This window comes from Pristiophorus japonicus, chromosome 7 (genome assembly GCF_044704955.1).
Source record: "Pristiophorus japonicus isolate sPriJap1 chromosome 7, sPriJap1.hap1, whole genome shotgun sequence".
Taxonomy (NCBI): Eukaryota; Metazoa; Chordata; class Chondrichthyes; family Pristiophoridae; genus Pristiophorus; species Pristiophorus japonicus.
In genome coordinates this window covers 75,990,964-76,010,134 of record NC_091983.1, presented here as the reverse complement: position 1 = coordinate 76,010,134, position 19,171 = coordinate 75,990,964, and positions in this window count along the sequence as shown.

The following is a 19,171-nucleotide window of genomic DNA, read 5'->3' as shown; positions in this document are numbered from 1 at the left end:
AGAGGATATTTCCACTCATAGGGGAAAACTAAAATTAGGGGATGTAGTCTCAGAATAAGAGGCCTCCCATTTAAAGCTGGTATGAGGAGGAATCTGCCACAGAGAGCTGTGGAGGCTGGGTCATTGAATATATTTAAGGCGGAGATACAGATTTTTGAGCGATAAGGGAATAAAGGGTTATGGGGAGCAGGCAGAAAAGTGGAACTGAGTCCATGATCAGATCAGCCATGATCTTAGTAAATGGCAGAGCAGGCACGAGAGGTCAAATGGCCTACTCCTGCTCTTATTTCTTATGTTCTTGTGTGTTGCTGAAGTTGCTTCCAGCAGGGTATACAGACTGCTCTGTTACCGGAGCTATAGTTAATGGAATACTTTTATTTGCACTTCTACATTTCCTCCATTGCTATAACTGAACTAAATAGCTCACTTTTCATTTTTTGTGCCAAATACTTTTCATTCTCTGCAAATTGAATAGTGCTCCCATATTTAGGAAGACTATCCAAGTATTTATCTGGGCAGGATACAAGAACAAATATTATCTGATAGGTCATTCTCTCAACTGTAGTTAGGAGCAACGACATCGTGGGCTACCCCGACCTGTGTGAGAACACCACCGCAGGTCGGGGCTATAAATGGAGCTGGAGCACCGGGCCCTGGAACATCATAGCAGAGGTGCGCGAATGAGGGTACGGGGCCCAGAATAGCCGAGGGCCCAGGGGCAGCGCGGACCTGCCCACACTGCGATATAAGTGCGCACTAGGTCCGTGCAGCTGAGCAGGTCTCCAGTTGTCTTGGTTAATCCTTGCCATTGGAGAACGGCCTATCTCTGTCAAGCCCGTGTGGTGGCTGATGTGCAACGGTCACCACACGTTTAAAAAAATTCACACACAGGCATCTTCCACCCCCTCAACTGGAGTTCAGGACTGGAACATCAGGTCCTTCATTGAAACATCTGTGAACTCTCGTGGAAGCAAGTCATCCTCATTCGAGGGACCGCCTATGATGATGATGATGCATTGCTCTGTGCAGAGCTGTTTTCTTATTTATCTTTCTCCATCATGTAATCATTTATTCATTCATTCGATGCTCCTAAAGCAACAGTGTGACAGACCATCAGCAGCAGGTCAGGGCCATAAAAGGAATGGTGTGCGGCGGCCCTGGAGTAGCGTGGCGGCATACCCCTGCAAGGTACAGTGCAAGCCAGTCCGGGAGGGCGATGGCTGTGAAGAGGACGACTGGATTGGTCATCACCAAAATCCAGGTCGCTGATTGTACCTGCCCACGCGCCAATTCCTTGCGAGCTCCACAGCTTCATTTAGAGGCTGTCAGAAGCTGCAGTGTTGGACCTGGATGGGAACTTCATCCCGGATCCCACCAGCAATGCTACCAGGACGGTACTGCATGGCAGATGAGTGCTGCACCACCTATCGTCATGTCCCCCCAGACCAATTTCACTCGGTTAGCGTTGCGGCCATTTCCAGCTGGCAAACACAAATTTTTCCCCCATAGTCTCAGGATAAGGGGTCGGCCATTTATGACTGAGATGAGTAGAAATTTCTTCACTGAGGCTTGTGAATCTTTGGAATTGTCTACCCCAGAGGTCTGTGGATGCTGAGTTGTTGAGTATATTCAAAGCTGAGAATGACAGATTTTTGGTCTCTAAGGAAATCAAAGGATATGTGGATTGGGCGGGAAAGTGGACTTGAGTTTGAAGATCAACCATAGGAGTATGACCTATTTCTGATCCTAGTTCTTATGTAATACTGTATTATTAAACAAACCATTAGCATACATTATGGGCTGATTATGTGTTTCCTGGGACATGGCTGTGTGAGTGCTGCTAATTGGGCACTGTGTGCATGTGTAGTACGGTGAGCTGATCTTTCACTATAAAGTGTTTTAAGCTTATAGGGGTAGACTTTGACTTTTGGGTGGTTGACTGGCAGATCGCGCTGATTGGCCACATGTTCCGGTGAAGAAGCCCCCATGATTTTGAGGCCCTGGTTCATTTAAATTGGCCAGGCAAGCTGCAGGGCTCCGAGCAGGTGTCCCATTGCTGTAGCCAGATTGAAGACTGGAAATTGGGCCTGAAGCAAGATAACCTATTGCTAGTTTAGAAAGAGCAGTGCTGAATGGCTTTTCGTCAGACAGTAATGAGCAAAAAGCAGTTTTTATTCTGCTAATTCCTCAAGTAAGCCCACTTTCAGGACGTGACCACTATACTGAATGCAAAGGAACAAATAGTCTGTTACCATTTCTACCAGTCGTGCTTCCCCTGTATATACAACCATGTTTTTCATTAAAACTAATGTAAAGAAAGTGTGACCCATAACAACGATATCCATCACAAGATTGAATTTGTTTCGCCAGGCCTGTCAGAGGAATCACATACTCTTGACAAGGAAATGGCCCATCACACTGTAGCTTCTGACACTTTTTGATGTTTCTATTTTTTGCTGAGTGCTGTTAAATATGGAGCAAAGTTAGACATTTTCTTGACTTTTTGCAAGTCCCTTTGGTACATTGTGATTTGATTTGAAGCCTTATTCAGCAGGTTGCCTCTGAATTTGAGAGAATAAATAATGGAACTCTTACGTGGTGCCGATGACATGATAAAATTACCTTGGAGTGTGGGGCAGTATTTCTGGTCAACACATATAGGAGATGGGATTTGAATAGATAGCTACAGCTGAAGAGCCAGCACCAGCACACACAAAATGGTTCATAAATTCTGGCAGGTTGTCATTTGCTCCAACAGAAATTGTTAAAATGGGTGTTGCACTTAGTGCTCCTTACTGCTCCAATTTTTTGTTGGTGGAAGATGTACTCTGCTGGACTTTCAGGTTCTTTGCGTACTGGGTCTCGCCCCGGAGCGGTGAAGTATTCTGCGTCCGATCTGGAGCTTCAGGTCGAGTTTTGTGGCAGCGCTTAGAAGCACGACCGGGAAGAGTCGTGCCTTTTGTGCAATGCCTCGTTTTGCGACACCGCCGCAAAATTTGATTTGCACCTGAGCCATATGACCCGAAGCACGCCCCAGGATGACCACCAGGTAAAACAATTCCAGCAATGCCAGCGGCGGTGAGGTAGATAAAGTGCACAAAAGGTAAGTGTGAGTGTTTATTCTTTTGTTTTTTTTGTAGCGATTTGTGTTGTGGTGACGTGGGCAATGTTTTGATTTTTTTTTCCCCCTTCCCAAGGCCACTGTGTTCCCATTTTGCTGCCACAAAAGTTGTACAATGTCATTCCTTTGCGCTGCACCTCGGCACAGGGCCCAGATGGCAAAAATGTCTCCCCAAAGCGCAAACGTTCCCCGGGCAGTAACTTTCCTGCCCCACCTCCGTTTTCACCCCGAAAATGGCAAAACCGAAAATCTAGCCCGTTAATGTCTGCACCTGTGAGTATGCTCACAGGTTTAATAGTTGTAGAGCTGTTGCAAGGTGGCCATCAACTGGTCCAGGCAGCGGGCGGTCGTTCAGCCCGACTGCTTGCCTCTCTTCCGCGGTTACATCCGAGCCAGGGTGTCCCTGGAGATGGAGCACGCGGTGTCCGCTGGTACTCTAGCTGCCTTCCATGAGAGGTGGGCACTGGAAGGACTGGAGTGCTTCATCACCCCCGGCAACCAAATTTTAATTTAAATTTAAATGGTTAAAATGTAATTTGTTTATTGTGTCGGTTTTAGTGCCACCCCCACCCCCCCTTTTAGCCAGGGGGCACTGGTATAATTTGTTTTAGTGCCTTCAAAAAAAAAAGGGCACTTCAAAAAAACTTTGAGTGTGCCCCCCCCTTTAATCAGGGGGAACTTGTTTGAAGTATTGCAACTAAAATAGTTGTAGATCTGTTGGGGCACCGCCAGCTAATGTGAAAACGATCTCTGACTCACCCCATGGCAGATGCAGGAGAGGACAACCAATCCAGCAAGGATCACTATGAACGAGCAGGAGAGGCGACTCAACCTTCACCACCACAAGCCCTCTGATAATGTTAAAAGTTGAACTTAACAGCACTCCAGTCTCCATGGAACTAGACATGGGGGCGAGTCAATCAGTTATGAGCCAGAAGGCATTCGAGAGGCTGTGGGACGACGAAGCATAGCGACCCAAGCTGATCCCGATTCAGGCAAAGCTGTGCACCGACACCAAGGAACCGATACCAGTTATTGGCAGTGCGGACATAAGAGTAGCCCATGAGTGAGCGGTGCACGATTTACCACTGCGGATTGTTTCAGGTGATGGGCCAACGCTGCTTGCTAGGAAGTGGATGGGGAAGATTTGATGGAACTGGGACGACCTCTGCGTACCTTCTCCAGTGAACGACGTCTCCCCTGCTCAAAGGCTAAGCAAACACCCACCTTCAGCTGAACCAGGCATTGAAGTGCAGATCCATTTGTGGATCCACGAGGCACAGGCCGCTCATCACGACCACGAGGTGGTGAACATCAACCGAGCAGCGGAACAGGCGCGGTACCCACCACCCGAAGCCGACGACCTCGTCGAGGCTATGGAAGAGGCTCCAGGTCGACCATGCGGAGTAGGACTCTGGACAAAATGATCCGAATGAGTCTCCCCGACACCAGAGGCCAAATCCCTGGGAGGAAGATCGCGGCAGTTGGCATCACAGACACGGACAAGAGGACGTCCAAACCACGGGAGGTCACCGCAATTGAACGGAGGAATGTGTCGCCCAGCAAGGAAGGCAACTGGGTTTGGGGCAAAGGTAAAGGGGCAGCCGCTGAGGCGGCCAGGAACCCACTACGTTCCAATAAGTTGTATGCACTATGTAACCGTTGTGAGCAGTCTTTCGCGGCCAATGATGTACCATTATATGGAGTTGGGGGCACCTTACAACAAGCCAAAGTAGCAGGCGAACACCAACCGGTCGTATATGTATCTGACAAGGTATTCGTAGCAAGTGATGTGTTACCGCATGGGGTCGGGAGTGTTGTGCAGTAAGCAAAAGTAGCGGGCGAGCTCCAAACTAGTGAACATGTATCCAATAAGTTAACCAAGGCAGCAGCCTGTGTTCACGGGACTAAAGAGACGTACCAAAGAGTGTCCCAATATATGCTCGAGTCAGACAAGCTGCTCATCCCACAAGTTTGGGAGAGCAGAGGCACTCATTATTGATGCATTGTTTCGAGAATATCGAACACTGTCTGTGCACTGTAACATGATCTGCCACAGGCCAGGCACTGAGAACGGCACTAATGCCCTCAGTTGGCTTCCGTTGCCCATCACCGGGGTGGAAACGGCGCAGCCTGCAGACCCACTCGCAGTCGTAGAAGTGCTAAAAAGCGAGGGGTAATGAACCCCCAGCTTAGGACCTGGACCAACCAGGACCCCATGTTACCGCCTGCCAAAGGTGAACTGCTAGACAGGATGTTGCAACCTATCCGTTGCAGAGATGAAAGGCCCATCCCAATATTGCAGAGTAAGACAGGGCGACTACACATAGCCGGTGGTCCGGGGCTCCCATACTATGGCCCAGGATCCACGGGGACCACTGGCCTCCTGCCACTACTGAAAGTCTCAAGGCTATTCTGGCCATGCTGGGCTTGCTAGACCTCGGTCAGCGACAATAGCCTGGAGCAAGCAGCCCAAATCACTAAAGCAAGTACCACACGTGTTACGGTAGACTCCCGACAGACCAGGCTATCCTGGGTGCTATGCAGTCACCAGACAGAATCATGCAGAACCGAGCCTTCCATATCAGTAGAGAATGCACCATAATTGCACGGCCCCCCCATTGCGACATCAGAATAAGTGAATTAGACCATGTTCAGGGCCCCAGTTGGGCCGCTAGCACCGCATTAACCAAGGGGGGAAATGAAGTGGATGTGATGAAAATGGAGCATTTGATTGTGAAATTATGTATCGGGCTAACACACAAAGCATTTGGACAAGACCAAACTGTGAACTACAGATAACCAGGAACCACTGTGAAAGGACCTGGCCCCCAGCGATCCACGAACACAATTGACCTCGCCATCAATCACGAGGATGAATCCATCACGTCAGGACTTCAACTCAGGCGATCGACCCAGGGACGCAGGGCACCAGATCGCCATAACTTGCACATAAAACTTTGGGGGGGGGGAGGCAGGGAATGATGTTATGTATGTATGTAAAATGTAAGACCTAAGGGGCACACCTGTGGGAGACCTAAAATTCACCTGTGCACCCTGGGGCAAGCAGGTATAATAGATGATTCACCATGCTGCTTCTCCACTGTGGAGTCTGAATAACGAGACCAAGGTCACATAGAAACATAGAAACATAGAAACATAGAAACATAGAAACATAGAAACATAGAAAATAGGTGCAGGAGTAGGCCATTCAGCCCTTCTAGCCTGCACCACCATTCAATGAGTTCATGGCTGAACATGCAACTTCAGTACCCCCTTCCTGCTTTTTCGCCATACCCCTTGATCCCCCTAGTAGTAAGGACTTCATCTAACTCCCTTTTGAATATATTTAGTGAATTGGCCTCAACTACTTTCTGTGGGAGAGAATTCCACAGGTTCACCACTCTCTGGGTGAAGAAGTTTCTCCTCATCTCGGTCGTAAATGGCTTACCCCTTATCCTTCGACTGTGACCCCTGGTTCTGGACTTCCCCAACATTGGGAACATTCTTCCTGCATCTAACCTGTCTAAACCAGTCAGAATTTTAAACGTTTCTATGAGGTCCCCTCTCATTCTTCTGAACTCCAGTGAATACAAGCCCAGTTGATCCAGTCTTTCTTGATAGGTCAGTCCCACCATCCCGGGAATCAGTCTGGTGAATCTTTGCTGCACTCCCTCAATAGCAAGAATGTCCTTCCTCAAGTTAGGAGACCAAAACTGCACACAATACTCCAGGTGTGGCCTCACCAAGGCCCCGTACAACTGTAGCAACACCTCCCTGCCCCTGTACTCAAATCCCCTCGCTATGAAGGCCAACATGCCATTTGCTTTCTTAACCGCCTGCTGTACCTGCATGCCAACCTTCAATGACTGATGTACCATGACACCCAGGTGTCGTTGCACCTCCCCTTTTCCTAATCTGTCACCATTCAGATAATAGTCTGTCTCTCTGTTTTTACCACCAAAGTGGATAACCTCACATTTATCCACATTATACTTCATCTGCCATGCATTTGCCCACTCACCTAACCTATCCAAGTCACTCTGCAGCCTCATAGCATCCTCCTCTCAGCTCACACTGCCACCCAACTTAGTGTCATCCGGAAATTTGGAGATACTACATGTAAACCCCTCGTCTAAATCATTAATGTACAATTTAAACAGCTGGGGCCCCAGCACAGAACCTTGCGGTACCCCACTAGTCACTGCCTGCCATTCTGAAAAGGGCCCATTTACTCCTACTCTTTGCTTCCTGTCTGACAACCAGTTCTCAATCCACATCAGCACACTACCCCCAATCCCATGTGCTTTAACTTTGCACATTAATCTCTTGTGTGGGACCTTGTAGAAAGCCTTCTGAAAGTCCAAATATACCACATCAACTGGTTCTCCCTTGTCCACTTTACTGGAAACATCCTCAAAAAATTCCTGAAGATTTGTCAAACATGATTTCCCTTTCACAAATCCATGCTGACTTGGACCTATCATGTCACCTTTTTCCAAATGCGCTGCTATGACATCCTTAATAATTGATTCAATCATTTTACCCACTACTGAGGTCAAGCTGACCGGTCTATAATTCCGTTTTCTCTCTCCCTCCTTTTTTAAAAAGTGGGGTTACATTGGCTACCCTCCACTTGATAGGAACTGATCCAGAGTCAATGGAATGTTGGAAAATGACTGTCAATGCATCCGCTATTTCCAAGGCCACCTCCTTAAGTACTCTTGGATGCAGTCCATCAGGCCCTGGGGATTTATCGGCCTTCAATCCCATCAATTTCCCCAACACCATTTCCTGACTAATAAGGATTTCCCTCAGTTCCTCCTCCTTACTAGACGCTCTGACCCCTTTTATATCCGGAAGGTTGTTTGTGTCCTCCTTAGTGAATACCGAACCAAAGTACTTGTTCAATTAGTTTGCCATTTCTTTGTTCCCCGTTATGACTTCCCCTGATTCTGACTGCAGAGGACCTATGTTTGTCTTTACTAACCTTTTTCTCTTTACATATCTATAGAAACTTTTGCAATCCGCCTTAATGTTCCCTGCAAGCTTCTTCTCGTACTCCATTTTCCCTGCCCTAATCAAACCCTTTGTCCTCCTCTGCTGAGTTCTAAATTTCTCCCAGTCCCCGGGTTCGCTGCTATTTCTGGCCAATTTGTATGCCACTTCCTTGGCTTTAATACTATCCCTGATTTCCCTTGGTAGCCACGGTTGAGCCACCTTCCCTTTTTTATTTTTATGCCAGACAGGAATGTACAATTGTTGTAGTTCATCCATGCGGTCTCTAAATGTCTGCCATTGCCCATCCACAGTCAACCCCTTAAGTATCATTCGCCAATCTATCCTAGCCAATTCACACCTCATACCTTCAAAGTTACCCTTCTTTAAGTTCTGGACCATGGTCTCTGAATTAACTGTTTTATTTTCCATCCTAATGCAGAAGTCCACCATATTATGGTCACTCTTCCCCAAGGGGCCTCGCACAATGAGATTGCTAATTAATCCTCTCTCATTACACAACACCCAGTCTAAGATGGCCTCCCCCCAAGTTGGTTCCTCGACATATTGGTCTAGAAAACCATCTCTTATGCACTCCAGGAAATCCTCCTCCACCGTATTGCTTCCAGTTTGGCTAGCCCAATCTATGTGCATATTAAAGTCACCCATTATAACTGCTGCACCTTTATTGCATGCACCCCTAATTTCCTGTTTGATGCCCTCCCCAACATCACTACTACTGTTTGGAGGTCTGTACACAACTCCCACTAACGTTTTTTGCCCTTTGGTGTTCTGCAGCTCTACTCATATAGATTCCACATCATCCAAGCTAATGTCTTTCCTAACTATTGCATTAATCTCCTCTTTAACCAGCAATGCTACCCCACCTCCTTTTCCTTTTATTCTATCTTTCCTGAATGTTGAATACCCCTGGATGTTTGAGTTCCCAGCCCTGATCATCCTGGAGCCACGTCTCCGTAATCCCAATCACATCATATTTGTTAACATCTATTTGCACAGTTAATTCATCCACCTTATTGCGGATACTTCTTGCATTAAGACACAAAGCCTTCAGGCTTGTTTTTTTAACACCCTTTGTCCTTTTAGAATTTTGCTGTACAGTGGCCCTTTTTGTTCTTTGCCTTGGGTTTCTCTGCCCTCCACTTTTCCTCATCTCCTTTCTGTCTTTTGCTTTTGCCTCCTTTTTGTTTCCCTCTGTCTCCCTGCATTGGTTCCCATCCCCCTGCCATATTAGTTTGACTCCTCCCCAACAGCACGAGCAAACACTCCCCCTAAGACATTGGTTCCGGTCCTGCCCAGGTGCAGACCGTCTGGTTTGAACTGGTCCCACCTCCACCAGAACCGGTTCCAATGCCCTAGGAATTTGAATCCCTCCCTGCCGCACCACTGCTCAAGCCACGTATTCATCTGCGCTATCCTGCGATTCCTACTCTGACTAGCACATGGCACTGGTAGCAATCCCGAGATTACTACTTTTGAGGTCCTACTTTTTAAATTTAGCTCCTAGCTCCTTAAATTCGTTTCGTCGGACCTCATCCCTTTTTTTTTTAAAACCTATGTCGTTGGTACCAATGTGCACCACGACAACTGGCTGTTCTCCCTCCCTTTTTAGAATGTCCTGCACCCGTTCCGAGACATCCTTGACCCTTGCACCAGGGAGGCAGCATACCATCCTGGAGTCTCGGTTGCGGCCGCAGAAACGCCTATCTATTCCCCGCACCATTGAATCCCCTATCACTATTGCTCTCCCACTCTTTTTGCTGCCCTTCTGTGCAACAGAGCCAGCCAGGGTGCCATGAACTTGGCTGCTGCTGCCCTCCCCTGATGAGTCATCCCCCCCAACAGTACTCAAAGCGGTGTATTTGTTTTGCAGGGGGATGATCACAGGGGACCCCTGCACTACCTTCCTTGCACTGCTCTTCCTGCTGGTCTTCCATTCCCTATCTAGCTGTGGACCCTTCTCCTGCGGTAAGACCAACTCGATACACGTGCTACTTATGTCATTCTCAGCATCGTGGATGCTCAGAGTGAATCCACCCTCAGCTCCAATTCCGCAACGCGGACCGTCAGGAGCTGGAGGTGGATACACTTCCCGCACACGTAGTCGTCAGGGACACCGGAAGTGTCCCTGAGTTCCCACATGGTACAGGAGGAGCATAACACCCGACCGAGCTCTCCTGCCATGACTTTTACCCTTAGATACACTTAAATTGGCAACAACAATGTTAAAAGTTACTGACGGATATAAAAAAAGAAAAAGAAATACTACTCACTAATCACCAGCCAATCACTTACCCCCTAGGCTGTGACGTCACCTTTGTTTTTGTACTTCTTTTTTGTCATCTTCCTGTAGCTGCACCAGCTCGCCTTTTATCGGCCTCTGCTGATCCCCGGACTCACGCCTCAGCGACCACGAACTCCTGCTGCCTCTTGCGGCCTTTTATAGGCCTCTGCTGATCCCTGGACTCACGCCTCAGCGACCACAAACTCCCGCTGCCTCTCGCGGCCTTTTATAGGCCTCTGCCGATCCCTGGACTCACGCTTCAGTGACCACAAACTCCCGCTGCCTTTTATAGGCCTCTGCTGATCCCCGGACTCACGCCTCAGCGACCACGAACTCCTGCTGCCTTTTATAGGCCTCTGCTGATCCCCGGACTCACGCCTCAGCGACCACGAACTCCCGCTGCCTCTCGCGGCCTTTTATAGGCCTCTGCTGATCCCCGGACTCACGCCTCAGCGACCACAACAGTTTGACCTTGCAATACAGTCCTGTGGATTTATTCTGAACATAACACTAGTGAACCTTCTCTGAACTACCTCCAAAGCAAGTATATCCTTTTGTAAATATGGAAACCAAAACTGCACGCTGTATTCCAAGTGTGTCCTCACCAATACCCTGTATAGCTGTAGCAAGACTTTCTTGCTTTTATACTCCATCCCCTTTGCAATAAAGGCCTAGGTTCCATTGGCCTTCCTGATCACTTGCTGTACCTGCATACTATCCTTTTGTGTTTCATGCATGTGAAAGAGTGCATAAAAGAACAAAAAGGATGAGTTACTGAGAGGGAGTGAGCAAGTGAATCAGTCATGGAGTGAAAGTGTGAATGAGAAGAAAGTGAGAGAAAGTCCGATTGAGTAAAAGACTGAGTGAGGGATCGAGAGAGAGCCGAGTGGGAGCGTAGGTATAATATAGTAAAAGGGAAAGGGTGAGTCACTCAGAGTGAATGAATATGAGAGTGATCAAGTGAGTGCGAGACTTTGAGTGTCAGTAAGTGAGTTTGTGAATAAGAATGTGGGTGAGAGTAATGAGTATGAGTCATTGGGAGAGTGTTATTGAATGTGAGCCTCTGGTGATCTATCTGTACATTCAAATCCTCCAATGTGGAACAGTGATTTTAGTCACAATCCCAATAAAACAAGCTGTTCGGTAGTTCCTGAATTTATTCTTCGTATAGCCAATCCAATTATATTTAAGTGTGGTACAGGTTGTACTTCTCCAGTTCACCCTGTGCACGGAGGGGAGCGGGCAGGTCGGAAGGCCTCCTCGTAGGACTGCTCCTGGGCATGGCCAAGGGGGCCATCAGCTGGTCCAGGCAGCGGGCGGTTGAGGGGATCATTCAGCCCAACTGCCTGCCTCTCTTCCACATCTGAGCCAGGGTATCCCTGGAGATGGAGCACGCGGTGTCCACTGGTACGCTCGCGGCCTTCCGCGAGAGTTGGGCACAGGAGGGACTGGAGTGCATCAGCAGCCCCGGCAACCAAATTTTAATTTGATGTTTTTTGTCTAAAATTTAATTTGTTTATTGTGCCGGTCTTAGTGCCCCTCTCCTTTTAGCCAGGGAGCACTTGGATAATGTGTGTCTTGGTGCCCTCGGGAAAAACAAAACAAAAATTAACACATTGGGGCACCTGAAAAGGTTTTGGAGTGTGTGTTCCATCCCCCCACCCGCACCCCTGTAATCAGGTGGCACTTGTTTAAAGTATTGAAACTAAAATAGTTGTAGATGGCCATCAACCGGTCCAGGCAGCGGGCGGTCGAGGGGATCGTTCAGCGCGACTGCCTGCCTCTCTTCCGCGGTTACATCCGAACCAGGGTGTCCCTGGAGATGGAGCACCCTGACTACCACGAGAGGTGGGCGCTGGAGGGACTGGAGTGCATCATCACCACCGGCAACCAAATTTTAATTTGAACCAAGTCAAAAGTTTAATTTGTTTAAGTTTAAGTTTGTCGGTTTTACTGCTCCCACTACCACCCCGCTACCCCACTTGTATAACATGTGCTTTTGGTGCCCTCAATAATAAAAAAATAAAAAACAAGGGGGCGCTTGAAAACAGTTTTTGGAGTGTGACCACTCCCTCACACCCCCCCCCCCCACCCCCTCCTTAATAATGGGGCACTTGATTAATGGTTACAACAAAATAGTTGTAGAGCTGTTGCAAGGTGGCCATCAACCTCTCCAGGCAGCAGGTAGTTGAGGGGGATCATTCAGCCCGACTGCCTGCCTCTCTCTCTTCTGTGGTTACAGCCAAGCCAGGATGTCCCTGGAGATGGGGCACAGTGTCCACTGGTACGCTCGCAGCCTTCCGCAAGATGTGGACGCCGGAGGGTCTGGAGTGCATCATCAACCCCGGCAACCAAATTTAAATTTGAACCACGTGACCAAAGTATAATTTGTTTAAGTTTGTCAGTTTTAGTGCCCTCTCTCACCACCCCCCACCCACCCTTTAAGCCAGGGGGCACTTGTATAATTTGTATTTTTGGTGCCCTCAAAAAAAATCCAAGGGGGCACTTGAAAAGTTTTTGGAATGTGACCCCCCCCCCCTTTTAAACCAGGGGGCACTTGATTAATGTCTACACAAATAGCTATAGAGCTGTTTCAAGGTGGCCATCAACCGGTCTAGGCAGCGGGTGGTTGAAGGGGTCATTGAGCCCAAATGCCTGCCTCTCTTCCACGGTTACTTACAAGCCAGGGTGTCCCTGGAGCTGGAGCATGCGGTGTTCACGGTATGCTCGCGGCCTTCTGCGAGAGGTAGGGGCCGGAGGGACTGGAGTGCATCATCACTCCCGGCATCTAAATTTTAATTTGAGCCAGTTGACTGTCCAAAGTTTAATTGTGTTGATTTTAGTGCCCCCCCCTTTAACCTGGGGGCACTTGATTTACAGATGAAACTTAAAATAATTGTAGCGCTGTTGCATTGTGAGTGGCTTAGCCAGTCATGTGATGTTCACAAGACTCAATAAAACTCCAGTCAGTTGGGTTTACCACGATGATATAATCAGTTGTGAGCCAAGTGGATGAGCAGACAAGGTGTAGCGTGATTGTTGAACCTTTGTTAATAAGCCAACTAGTTCTTAATAACAATGTGTTGCTAAGAATTCATGAGCAAAAACCATGCAGCAAATACATTACAAAAGAAAAAGAAAGAAGCGAAGCAGGAATATCCACTTCTACCAGAGGCAGAACCCCCACACCCAACATTATGTATACTGCCATGGTTACAAACACTGACACATCTACCTGGGAATCTCATAAGACAATTGCTTTTACTGGTTGAGGTTTACCAGAGTGACAGTCACAGACTTGTGCCATCTGCTACAATCTGACCTGTAGATACTGTCCACTACAGGGATTGTCAGTGGTTGTTAAGGTTAACATTGCTCTGAACTTTTATGCCTCGAGCTTCTTGCAAGCTACCATAGGGAGCATTTCCAACATCAGTAAGTGCACAGTGCACGGATAGATCAAGTAGGTCACTGCTGATTTGTTTTATAGGCTAAACACCTTTGTCACTTTTCCAATCGAAAAGCAACAACAGAATGAGAGGGCAATGCAATTATAGATTCACAGAATCATTGAAATTACAGCACAGAAAGAAAACATTACATCAATCAAACCCATGCTGCTGCTGGTTCTTCAAAGGGAGAAACCTGCTCCAAGCCTGTTTCCCTTTCTTTTCCTTTTATCCTTTCACATTCATTCTTTTACAGGGACTTAACTTTTTCCCTTTTTGAATTATATTATAGGGCCTGAAATCCCTCAGGGGCAGCAGCCATGACTCTAGTGGAAGACTCAACACGATCTCATCAATCTATGCCAAGATCATGGAGGCGAATAGCACATTAGCCACATGGTAGGTGCAATTAGTGGTTTTCTGCATCCACCCATCAGTCCCATCTCGTACAGTAATGTCAGGAAGAAGCACTTGTTCTCTGCTCCTGGACAGAATTCTGCATCAGGGCCTGAATTTTGGTTTGTTGTTGATCCAGCCACTTATCTGCCACATAGATAGTGGGAATAATAAAGATTGTTGGAGATCTTGTCGTGAGGAATAGTTGCAATCATTCTTTTAGTAAACAGAGCCTTGCTGTGTAACCTCAATCAGGCTTTGAATGATAACCTCAGCCTTCAGGGACTAATAGTACAAAATAAATGTGCCACTGCACAGCTATCCTTGCTTCATACCTAACTAGGAATGCAAGACCAGTGCTACATTATAAAAGAGCATAGTTGTTACAATGATAAGGGAACAGTAGCAGTAGCAGTGTTTATGTTACTGGACTAGTAAGCAGCCTGGACTAGACTTCAAGTCTCACCATGGCAGTTGTAAGATTTTAAATCTCAAAATCTGGAATAAAAAGCTAGCATCAGTAATGGTGATCACTTACCTACTGGATCCCATCTGATTCACTAATGTCCTTTAGTTCTACCTCACTACCACTTCTCTCGACCCTTCCACGGTCTCTACATTGTCAGACTGCTTGTCCGACATCCAGTTCTGGATGTGCGGAAATTTTCTCCAATTAAATATTGGGAAGGCCGAAGCCATTGTTTTCTGTCCCCGCCACAAACTCCATCCCTTTCCACAATTTCTCTGAGGCTGAACCAAGCTGTTTGCAACCTTGGTGTCATATTTGACCCTGAATTAAGCTTTTGACCACATATCCACAGCATAACTAAGACTGCCTCGTTCCAACTCTAACATCGCCCGTCTCCGCCCTTGCCTCAGCTCATCTGCTGCTGAAGCCCTCATTCCATGCCTTTGTTACCTCTAGACTTGACTACTCCAATGCTCTCTTGGCTGGGGCTCCCACATTCTACATTACGTAAATTAGAGGTGATCCAAAACTCGACTGCCCGTGTCCTAACTTGCGCCAAGTCCCATTCACCCATCACCCCTGTGCTCGCTGAACTACATTGGCTTCCGGTTAAGCAATGCCTCGATTCCTGATTATAATTGCTCAACCATTGGTGGCAGTCCCTTCTGTTGCCTAGGCCCCAAGCTCTGGAAGTCCCTGCCTAAATGTCTCCACCTCTCTTTCCTCCTTCAGACACTCCTTAAAACATACCTCTTTGACCAAGCTTTTGGTCACCTATGCTAATTTCTACTTCTGCGGCTCAGTGTAAAAATTTTTACCACCTGTGAAGCGTTGGGATGTTTCACTACGTTAAAGGCGCTATATAAATACAAGTTTTTGTTGTTAGGGAAGGAAATCTGCTTTCCTTACCAGGTCTGGCTTATATGTGACTCCAGACCCACAGAGAGTGGTTGACTCTTAACTTCCCTATGAAATGTCTAAGCGGGCCAGTTAAGGGCAATTAGGGTTGGGCAATAAATGCTGGTCTTGCTAGCAATGCTCATGTCAGTGAATGAATTTTTAAAAGTTACCTAAAGAAAATCCAGGTTCCCTTAAAAATAATACCTCAATGGCACAGCCTTTGTTTTTTCCTGCTGAAAATCACGTTCAGAGATGCACACTTGTGCCAACCATAAAATCAGCATGGTGCATATGAATACTGACTCCACAGATGCAATGGCTGTACCTGATTTTTAGTAAGAAAACAATGGGAAATTTCACTGAAATTCAGAAGGAAGTGTTTTTTTTTAAATCAATTCACTAGAAAGTAGTCTGTAAATTGATCAGCAGAAATTGGTACAAAGTGATTGCAATGATCCATAAGCATGAGAATGCATGTTAAGTAATTAAAGAGCTGCACAGTTGCCTGAATGCTTTTCATACAGGCATGTCAGAGAAAACTCTTTTGTGGGATTCACAAACGATGTTTTCAGGGAAGTGTTGGGTGGACTTAGCTGTGGGGAGTGTACCAAACAGGGCAATCATCCTTTGATGGACTTCTTGCAGCAGTAGCTCAGGTACTGGATCAGTAATCTCTGCAATATTCCTTTATCTTGGCTCCATCACAGGTTCTTTAAAAAGGTGCAACTTGTACTCAAATTGTATAACAAGTGAACTTGCCTTTAAATTGCTGCACCTGTACAGGAAATCCCATCACTGACTGAAGGTTTAATGCAATGTGCCTAATTTGGGCAGGTGCACTCATTGCAACACAGGTCCTGGAACTTCCACCCAGGAGGCTGGTCTGTCGGTCGCCTTCCTATCCCTCGACCAAGAGAAGGCGTTCGACAGGGTGGATCACGACTATCTGCTCGGAACTCTGCGCGCTTTCGGGTTCGGGACGCATTTCGTCGCCCGGATCCGACTTTTGTACGCCGCCGCGGAGTGTCTGATTAAGGTTAACGGGTCCTTGACGGCGCCCCTTCGCTTTAGGAGAGGGGTGCGCCAGGGATGCCCCATGTCCGGCCAGTTATACGCCGTTTGCGTGGAGCCTTTCCTGCGCCTCTTGCGGACGAGGTTGACGGGACTGGCTCTGCAAGGGCCGGGCGTGGAGGTCGTCCTCTCGGCTTACGCCGATGACGTGCTCCTCGCGGTAGAGGATCCCGCTGACCTGCGGAGGATGCGTGAGTGCCAGGAGATTTACTCGGCCGCGTCCTCCGCCAGGATCAACTGGGAGAAATGTTCCGGACTCCTGGTGGGTCAGTGGCGGGTGGACTCCCTGCCGGAGGAGCTCAGGCCTTTTGCCTGGAGCACGACCCATCTCCTCTATCTGGGAGTCTACCTTAGCCCCGACGAGGAAGCCTGGCCGGCGAACTGGCAGGAGCTGGAGGCCAAGGTCGCCGCTCGCCTAGGGCGCTGGACAGGACTGCTCCGAGTGCTGTCCTACAGGGGTCGAGCGCTAGTCATAAACCAGCTGGTGGCCGCAATGCTGTGGTACCGGCTGGTCACTTTGACCCCTCCCCCTGCGTTTGTCGCCAAGATACAGAAGAAGCTGGTGGACTTCTTCTGGAACAACAGGAAGCACTGGGTCTCTGTCGCGGTCTTGAGTCTCCCGCTTGAGGAGGGCGGTCAGTCGTTGGTGTGCGTCAGCGCCCAGCTCGCGACTTTCCGTCTTCAGACCCTGCAGAGATACCTTTACGTCGAGCCCCCTCCTAGGTGGTGTGCTCTGGCGAGGTATTTCTTCCGCCAGCAGCTCGACCTCAATTATGACACGCAGCTCCTGTTTGTGAACTTGGGGGGTGCCAGGACCGCCCTCCGGGAGCTGCCTGTCTTTTACAGGGAACTCATCAGGGTCTGGAACAAAGTCTCCACCAAGCGCAGCTCTCCGCCGGCTGGAGTGGCGGCCGTCCTGCAGGAGCCGCTGCTCGGGAATCCGTACCTCCACGGCCGAGGCTTCATGTGGCGGTCGGAAGAGAGGGCTGTGGCTGGTGAGGTGACCAGGGTCAGGGACCTGCTCGATGGCGGAGGAGCGGGCTGGATGGCGCCAGTCACGCTGGCGCGGCGCCTAAATTCTGCCAACGTCCGCCGCGCGGCCGATGCCATCGAGTCGCTAAAAACAGCTCTGGGCCCTGACTCCGTTAGGTGTATCGAGGAGGCTCAAGCACGTGGGGAGATCCCGTCCGAACTGACCCCCGTCCGGACGGAATTCCTCATCGGCGCCAAACCCCGGAACCTCCCTCGGGGGCCGGCGCCTCACAACTTGAGCCGCCTCGGGGAAATCCCCTCCGTGCCTTTCAGTTCCGCGCGGAGGGGTTTCCTGTACGGGCTGCTCCTGCACACCCTCAACTTTGCCATCCTCGCCGGCCGTCCGGACACGCCATGGCGTACCATCTTGCCGTCCGGAGGAGGCGGGGGTCCCCGATGGAGGGCACTCTACGCAGGGGTCCTCCCACTATTCATCGGGGACTTGGCCTGGAGGGTGGTGCACGGAGCAGTGCCGTGCAACAAATTTTTAAGCCGGTTCACGGACTCCCAGGCCGCCTGCAATTTCTGCGGTCTGGAGGAGTCCGTGTTCCATGTTTTTATGGAATGCACGAGGTTGCAGCCCCTGTTCCATTATTTGAAGGGGCTGCTCCTGAAATTCTGGCTGCACTTCAGTCCCACTCTCCTGATCTTTGGGCACCCTGTGCGGAGGGGAGCGGGTAGGTCCGAAGGCCTCCTCGTAGGACTGCTCCTGGGCACGGCCAAGGGTGCCATCAGCCGGTCCAGGCAGCGGGCGGTCGAGGGGGTCGTTCAACCTGACTGCCTGCCTCTCTTCCGCTCTTACATCCGGTCCAGGGTGTCCTTGGAGATGGAGCACGCGGTGTCCACCGGTACGCTCGCGGCCTTCCGCGAGAGGTGGGCACCGGAGGGACTGGAGTGCATCATCACGCCCGGCAACCAAATTTTAATTTGATTTTACGTTTTAAAGTTAATTTGTTTTAATTGCCGGTGCTTTTAGTGTCCCCTTCCCTTTTATAGGGGGCACTGGGGAAAAATTGTGATTTTAGTGCCCAAAAAAAAAAACAAAAAAAAAAGAAAAAACACAAAAAAAAAACACAAAAAAGGGGGAAAAAAAAAAAAAAAAAATGGGCCTTGTAAATGTCTGGAGTGTCACCCAGGTCGGGTGGCACCGTTTAATGTTTTTATGTTTTCACAGATAAACTCAAAAGAGTTTCCTGGAACTTCCACCCAGGAGGCTGGTCTGTCGGTCGCCTTCCTATCCCTCGACCAAGAGAAGGCGTTCGACAGGGTGGATCACGACTATCTGCTCGGAACTCTGCGCGCTTTCGGGTTCGGGACGCATTTCGTCGCCCGGATCCGACTTTTGTACGCCGCCGCGGAGTGTCTGATTAAGGTTAACGGGTCCTTGACGGCGCCCCTTCGCTTTAGGAGAGGGGTGCGCCAGGGATGCC